Source organism: Cygnus atratus, chromosome 2 (assembly GCF_013377495.2).
Source record: "Cygnus atratus isolate AKBS03 ecotype Queensland, Australia chromosome 2, CAtr_DNAZoo_HiC_assembly, whole genome shotgun sequence".
NCBI classification, from domain to species: Eukaryota; Metazoa; Chordata; class Aves; order Anseriformes; family Anatidae; genus Cygnus; species Cygnus atratus.
The window spans coordinates 77,382,657-77,390,493 of NC_066363.1; the positions used below are offsets into that span (position 1 = coordinate 77,382,657).

General features: G+C 39.7%; 1 non-coding gene across 1 annotated transcript; it reads right to left on the minus strand.

Moving 5' to 3' along the window:
* Positions 1–467: 467 nt before the first annotated feature.
* On the minus strand, positions 468–570 carry LOC118255468 (U6 spliceosomal RNA). Its single transcript, XR_004780950.1, has one exon. It is a non-coding gene; the product is annotated as a U6 spliceosomal RNA (small nuclear RNA).
* Between the last annotated feature and the right edge of the window lie 7,267 nt (positions 571–7,837).

Sequence of the window (7,837 nt, forward strand, 5' to 3'; positions counted from 1 at the left end):
TGTAATACTGTGTGAAGGTTGGTTAACAAGTGTTTGGGTTTTACTTTTTTTTGTTTGTATGTTTTCTGTATTATGTGTACATATCTCATTTCATTACCACTGATTTTCCAAAACTGGAGTTCACTGATCCTGACAAATTTCCATTAAGTGTTTCTATCAGAAGGGAAGAGAGAGATTTTAAAAATATGTACTGAAAGTCATCAAGTACATCAGAGAGATTGTTTGGGTTACTTATAAGGGTTTTATTGTGCCTTGAATTTTTATGTTCCAGAACACAGAATAGAATGGAATGGAATGGAATGGAATGGAATGGAATGGAATAGTTCAGTTGGAAGGAATCTATAAGATCATTGGCCTGACTGCCTGAACACTTCAGGGCTGACCAAAAGTTAAAGCATATTAATGCGGGCATTGACCAAATGCGTCCTGAACACTGAAAGGCATTGGGCATCAACCACCTCTCTAGGAAGCTTGTTCCAGTGTTCACGAATTTGCATGTAATCTTTATGCAGGGGCCATGCTAATCTTCTATCATTCCAATTTTAGTGTATGTGCTGCTGAAGTGATCACATGTCCAGGTCTATCTTAAAGGCATTAGCTGATTAGGAATGCATTTTTAGTTGTGACTATGTAAACCTGTGCTGGGTGTCTGTCTATACAATGAAATGCTATGGGGTGAGAGGTAGTCCTTAGGAGAATTTCAGAGATCATTCCAGCTACAGGACTGCTGATAGATTACCACAAAAATGCTCTTGCATCCAGGAAGACTGGCCCCTTCCTCATGATTTCAGAATAAAAAAAGGTGATTGGGAAATGGGCAAGAAAGGTTGGTGTATATCACTAGATGCAGGTATGTCTCCTCATCCATCATTTTCTTGCTTTTCACTTGTATGCTAGAGGCTTATTAAGTACCTCATATATTCACACGTCTGAGAAAGAAGAGAAGGAAAAGGTTTGATTTGGGGAAATGGGGGCTGGATATAGAACAAATCTAGCATTCAGCCATCTCAATTGTAAATTGAGGTGAAATGGTCTAGAGCTCTCCCACCTTCAATCCAGCCACTCAACAGAAGAAGATTTATCAGAGTTTGGGTCAGGTTCAGAGGAAAACTTTGGGACCTGGCATGCAAGAGCAGTGCAAAATGATTAAAAGAAATGAATGGATGCAGAAAAGTTGCTAAGGAGAAGATAAGCAGCAGTGCCAGGCCTGCTTAACGAACAGCAATTAACAATGAAGGTGCCAGAGAGTGGTAACATCACTATATGTGGAAAAAAAATATCTGTGTGATATTATATTGTAGTCATTAGGGTTCTTGCAAGGAGCATGTACTCGAGGCTGGCAACAGCTACTCCTAATTTCATTATTTCTGATCACAGCCAAAAGTGTTTCTGCCACATCTACAGCACAGACCTTTGTGATTGGTCTTGGTCTTTAGGGCTTTAAAGATTTTTGTTGGACATCTCCAGAGTGAGGATCTGGCAAGACCTGAAAGTTTCATGCCCTGGCATGGCAAGGTTATGTGGTCAGTGAACCTGCAGATGGACTACATGTTTATGTTCTGAACCTGCTAATGGGGGCTTAAAATGAAATTTTTCATTCAGTTACTTTATTCCTGTCAGAATGAAGTGCCTGAGTAAGCTACTTAACTAGTCATGACAGGGATTTTATTCTTAGAAGGAACAGGTAGGGGACTTTAAGTCTAAAGAATGTGCAGAGTATAGATCAAAAGTAAGATTCTTCACAACAAATTTAGCTTACTTCACTAAACACAAAGCATCTGACAACAGATCAAAGTATTCTTATATTTAGTCACTTTGATAGGTATTGATTTTTTATTTTTCTCCACATTTTATTTCTAGAGAATGGCCATAAAGAATTGCAGAAGGATAGGTAGAAAGAGCTCCTCATTTGATGGGCTGACTGAAATCAATGAAGCCATGGCTGCAGACATCATCTGAGGCCCTGGCCTGTAGGATCCCTTCTTTGCATGAGGAACATGTTATAAATCCTGTGGTAGTTTTGTTTGTTTGTTTTCTGGTATCTGATTAAAGTAGTGTGGGGGTGCTTGTAATGTAAATATTTGCATTAAATTAGAAATCTTTGTTTTGAAATTCTGGATTTCAAATAATGAATGGGGCAACTCAGTTACATAGACAGTGGTGATACATAAAAGTGGATAGAAACACAAGGAATAAGCACATACTTGCAAATATCAGCACACATTTTTACTTTGTTCCTGGACAAAAGACAAAAGTAACTAGAATGAAAAAGAAATAGGATCTCATTACAGAAAACAGCAGTACTAGAAGTGTTGGGATTAGTGGAAAAGGATGAGTGATTTTACAAATAAGCTTTACTTTTTTAGATGTGTTAAGCTGGAAAGTAATTGGAATCTATGGAGTACAGATAACTAAGAAAATGTCAGTTGATGACTCTATGGAACGGGAATTTTGCCATAGCTTAATTGGGACTGTCATTTTACGCTGTGCTTCATCACTAACAGTTCAGGGATCTGATCCACAAGTGACTGCACCAATTGGAGTATTTCCATTGCTTTCAGTGATCTTTGGATCAGACTCATGCTGCAGATGCACCCCTCTTCTGTCTGAGGGATAATTTCATACTCAGCTGTCAGAGCTATCAGAAAAGCCTTAGGCAAGGTTAGGAAAGAGCATCTACGTCTGGACAGAGACCTTGAGATGTGAGCAGTATAACGATTTTTAAAACCACCACTGTGATTTTTCTTGGACTAAAAATTTGAATAAATGTATTCCTTTATTGCTAGCTTGTAACAGCCAACCTTCCTAGCGAAAGTAAAGATTTTCCTGTGCATTGAGTCATCTCAAGAACTTTGGAACAGTTGTATCCTACACAAGTCCTATTAAACTAAATGTAGACTGTCGCTACTTTTCTTCCATATAGGAATCATGTGTTTTCTATGTGCAAGTTTCCTTTTTGTAAGAGTCACTGAGCAGAGCTCCACTGTTTACCTAAACATGTTAAACATGAAGTATCAGAATAATCCCTTAACCTCCAATAGGCTTTTCACCTGTGAACAGTTATGCAGAGCTCAGACATTTGGTGGGACTGGGGCAAGGGTGTTCATTAACCCTCAAAACAGTGTCCAGATACTCAGTTTTGACTAAATGAAGAGTATTGCTTGTAAATTTCAGACTTTAAATGCTTATTCACCCCAGGAAAAATTGAACTACTTTTCTGTCAGCCTGATTGCTGGATGTAGCAATTTGATTCTTTTTAGAACTAGAAAGCAAATGCTTCTACCACCCAAGAAAATGTAAGATAACATCTATTATTGTGTACCCAGTCATTGTCGCTCTTCCACTACACTGTGGATGTCTGTCTTTTTCTGCTGTGTCTTCAGATAGATAAAAGACTCCAGAATAAGTTGCTCAGCTTTATACAACAAAGTGACTTTTAAAATTCATTAACTCTTGTTCTTTCCAATAGGGCTTTTAATGCAGTCACCTTACAATATTTAACTATAAAATATAGTCCTGCTGGTGTCCTCTAAATAGATTAATTCACAAAGATAACACCCAAAAAAGTCTTTTTAGTTGCTGTTGGGGAAAAAAAAATAATTTAGTTTAATTTCTGGTGTCTCCAAATGTTGCCCATCTCTCTGTAATTGTATAGCATTATCACTGCTCACTATTCAGTCTATTCTTTCATAGAGAATTGAAACATCATTCGAGTTTCCTCTGAGGATGGATTAACAAGATCTGCTGTGACATGACTTGATTAATTAATGAGACTGGAGTATTCTTTGGTCCTTATGTGCTGTTCTTGAACTTCTTAGACGGGAAAATTCTAACCTTCAATATTTTAGAAGCCAACTGGGTAAAAGCAAAATTCTTGTATGACCTTCACTAATAATAAAACTGAAAATGCATTATAGAGTGCACCTGGATAGTTGTACATATTCAAGGTGATTTAATTCTTTCTTTTTCTTCTCCTTTTCCTTTTCTTTTCTTTTTTTTTTTTCATATTTAAAGAATGAAAGCACATGTGGTTGAAGTACAGAGTACAGAAATCTACTTCACAGACTGTTTAAAATATAGTCAGATACCCCTCTACCTTTCCTTTAGCAGCCTTCTAAAAAGAGAAATATCTCTGTGAGTTCTGCATTGTGAAAAGCAATCTCACCCTGCACACACATCCCTAATGAAATGAAGAAGGTTCTCAAAGGGCAAATACAAGATGACAGCTAGCATATCCCACCCATTGGCTCTGTTTTAGAAACTTTGTGTCCATAATTGAGTAACAGGTATGCAAAACCACCTCTGTGATATATATGCAAGATATATACATTTAAATTCAGCCAGGTCTGTCTAGCTCACCAAGAGACTGAGACTAGTCCAAGACCAAAAAAATCTCTTTCCTTTTTCAGATGACATGCACAACAGAGATGTTCAGATCAAAGAAGCATAATAGGTTCCTCTAAAAAAAACTCTGACTGAATTGGAACTCTGAAACTTGTCTCCTACTAATAGGATATTTTATTTATTTATTTATTATTTTTTTTTGCAGCATTGTATTGTGAGCACTATGAAAATAAATTGCCTAAGAGCTGTGGGAATTATGTCAAGAAATCAAAATCTTTGGTAATGTGGAGATCTGTCAGCATTTGTCTTTTCCATAGCAGTTGGCAGTCCTTTCTAGGTAGAAGGGATTTTGACTGGGAACTGAAGAAGTTTCACAGCAAGAAAGATCTGGCTGCAAGCAAGTGAAAGCAGGCTAATTAATCATTCATTGACCAAAGGTCAAAACCCTACAGTGCAAGACTTTCTGGAGATTGTGTTGTAGGCAAAGAACCCTTCTCTCACTTCTTAGAGCTATAGCAGAGAACGTTTGCAATAGAAATGATGTTTGGAGCACTTTAAGCACTGACCTGTTAAATAAAAGAGGTGGAAAGACCATCTTTATCTTCACTGGCTACCTTTTAAACACTGTTTTCTTGAATAAATGCATTCTGTCAAAGCCTCCAAGATTGAGCACTCGAGAAACAACAGGCAGGAGAACTCCTTGTTTGCAATGCTGAAGAGGACAGAGGGGAGCATGATAATATTGTAAATTGATTTTTTCTGTGGATCTTAGTTGGTTTTGTCATAAAGTCATCTCAGTGGAAGCTCTCAGGATCTATAGTTTGCATGTTGGTGCTAAGGATGGTGGATAGCTTTTCGCCACCTTCCCCACTGTGACCGAACAGAAAGAAATCCTTTGTGAAATTAAGCTCACGAGCCTTACTTACATTCTGTACTCCTCTCAATAAATTGTTTCTCAGTATGTTAGAGTAAATGTTACAAATTTCATGTACAGTGGAAAACAAAGTTGGAAATTAGATTTGCTATCTAATCAAACAGGGATCAAAATGATTGTTGCTATTGTATACGAAGAAAGGCAATAACTATGAAATGTACATTTCCTCCTCAGAGATATTTTGAAAGAAATTAATAAGATTAACATTGCAGATGTCAGCTGTTTTTGCCTTTTTGAATGCCAGACAGCATTAGCAAAAAAGAACCAGATGTAAGTTCTTTAGCTAATAGCATTAGACAGCTTCCCTCCTACATGCAGGCATGAGATTTGTTTTAATGAAATTAGACCCGAACACATCCAACAATCCTAAATCAGTAGTACAGCTAGGAAATAATTTATTGTAGGTGACAGAGAACAGCTATAAAATACTAGCTATTTCTAGTGAAATGGAAAAAATGAATTATTAGCCACTGATGGCCGCCAGTATTACTGATCTCAGAAGGATAATGACAACGGCAGACATAGCATCAGTGGTTGAGCAGGGATTGCATGGACCTCTTGAAATGAGTCAGGCCCTTTGTAACATCATGGAAAATCTGAAGTTGTCTTTGCCCATCCTAATTTGGGGGTATGAGTCACACACAGCTGCTTGATTCTCTGCATATGTAAATGGTGCCATATCAGGGGCTTAAATATTCCCACTGAAAATGGTGTTTCACATAGTCTGGACAAGTATTGGTATAGTTATCTAGTATTTATATTAACTTTCTTTCACTCCACCAACTTGCAAGCATTTGAATACAATTTTCCTTCATTAATATTTGGCTTGGATAAATATCATAGAATCATAGAATGGTTGGACCTTAAAGACCATCCAGTTCCAACACTCCTGCCATGGGCAGGGACACCTCCCACCAGACCAGGTTGCCCAAAGCCCCATCCACCCTCGCCTTGAACACTTGCTGGGATGGGGCATCCACAGCTTCTCTGAGCAACTGTCTTGTCCCACTCTGTGGGTTGCGAGGGAGATGAATCTTTATAATACCACAGCAAAAGGGCTATCTCTGCTTGGCAGGGCCATGAAGGTGGCAGAGTCATGACAATGTCTCAGAGGAACACTACAAGCAATCTATTAGTTCTTTCTAACAATAATCAAAAAAAAAAAAAAGTGCAGAAAAAGGTGTTTGGCACAGGTGTTAATGCTTCATCTATTGCTTTACTGCATAACTGGAGGGGAGAAGGGGTTTCTCCACCCTTGGATCCAGTGTTGTTGTCTCAAGTCAGGGTCTTGATCAGCAGGTCAACACTGGCAAAAATATGAGCCCACGTTTATATAGTCTCATTGATCCAGGACCACCCAGACGTGTGGTTTGGTGTTCTGGAATCTTCAGGAGGATTCTCAGTGGTAGCACAACCCCACCTCACCCTCAGCAAGTTGCCCAAACTGACGTTCCCCAACCAGAAAGGGGGAACAGAGGAAGGCATCCGCCATCCTGTCTCTGCAGGGCTCCAGTCTGTCAATCTCCTGCTTGAGTTGTTTGAGACAAAGAGAGGTCAAGTTCTTTGCTGGTCTTAACAACGTGGTCCAGTGCCTCACAACCCTCATAGTGAAGAATTTCTTCCAAATATGTAATCTAAATCTACCCTCTTTTAGTTAAAAGCTATTACCCCTTGTCCTATCACTACATTCCCTGGCAAAGAGTCCCTCTGCAGCTATCCTGTAGGCCACGTTTAGGTACTGAAAGGCTGCCAAGAGGTCTCCCTGGAACCTTCCATTCTCCAGGATGAGCAACCCCAACTCCTTCAGCCTGTCTTCATAGGATAGGTGCTCCAGCCCTTTGGTCATCCTTATGGCCCTCCTCTGGACTCGCTCTAACAGGTCCGTAACTGGAACGCAGCGATCTAGGTGGGTTCCCACAAGAGCAGAGTAGAGAGGGAGTATCACCTGCCTTGACCTTCTGGACACACTTCTTTTGATGTAACCCAGAATACAGTTAGTCTTCTGAGCTGCAAGCACACATTGCTGGCTTATGTTGAGTTTTTCATCAACCAACTTTATTTATTAGTTTAGATTTTAGATGTGAAGCTCCTCACAGGTTGTGCCTAACCGGCATGTGCTCAAGCCTTTCACATGAAAATACTTCCCTTGAAATTAGAGCTGTTTAGATCTGTGGTTTGTCTGTCCAGTTCCAGTTTTGAACATCTGCACTGAAATCAGTGAACCTGCATCACTTTTTGCCTTAGAGGAGCTTGCTTCTGGACCTTGTACCAGTGCTTCTGAACACTTGTAACATTCTCCTCAAGAAACTGGCTGCTCGGGGCTTGGACTGGCGTACGCTTCGCTGGGTTAGAAACTGGCTGGATAGCCGGGCCCAGAGAGTTGTGGTGAATGGAGTCAAATCTGGTTGGAGGCTGGTCACAAGTGGTGTCCCCCAGGGCTCAGTACTGGGGCCGGTCCTCTTTAATATCTTTATCGATGATCTGGATGAGGGCGTCCAGTGCACCCTCAGTAAGTTTGCAGATGACACCAAGCTAAGTGCGTGTCGATCTGCTCGAGGG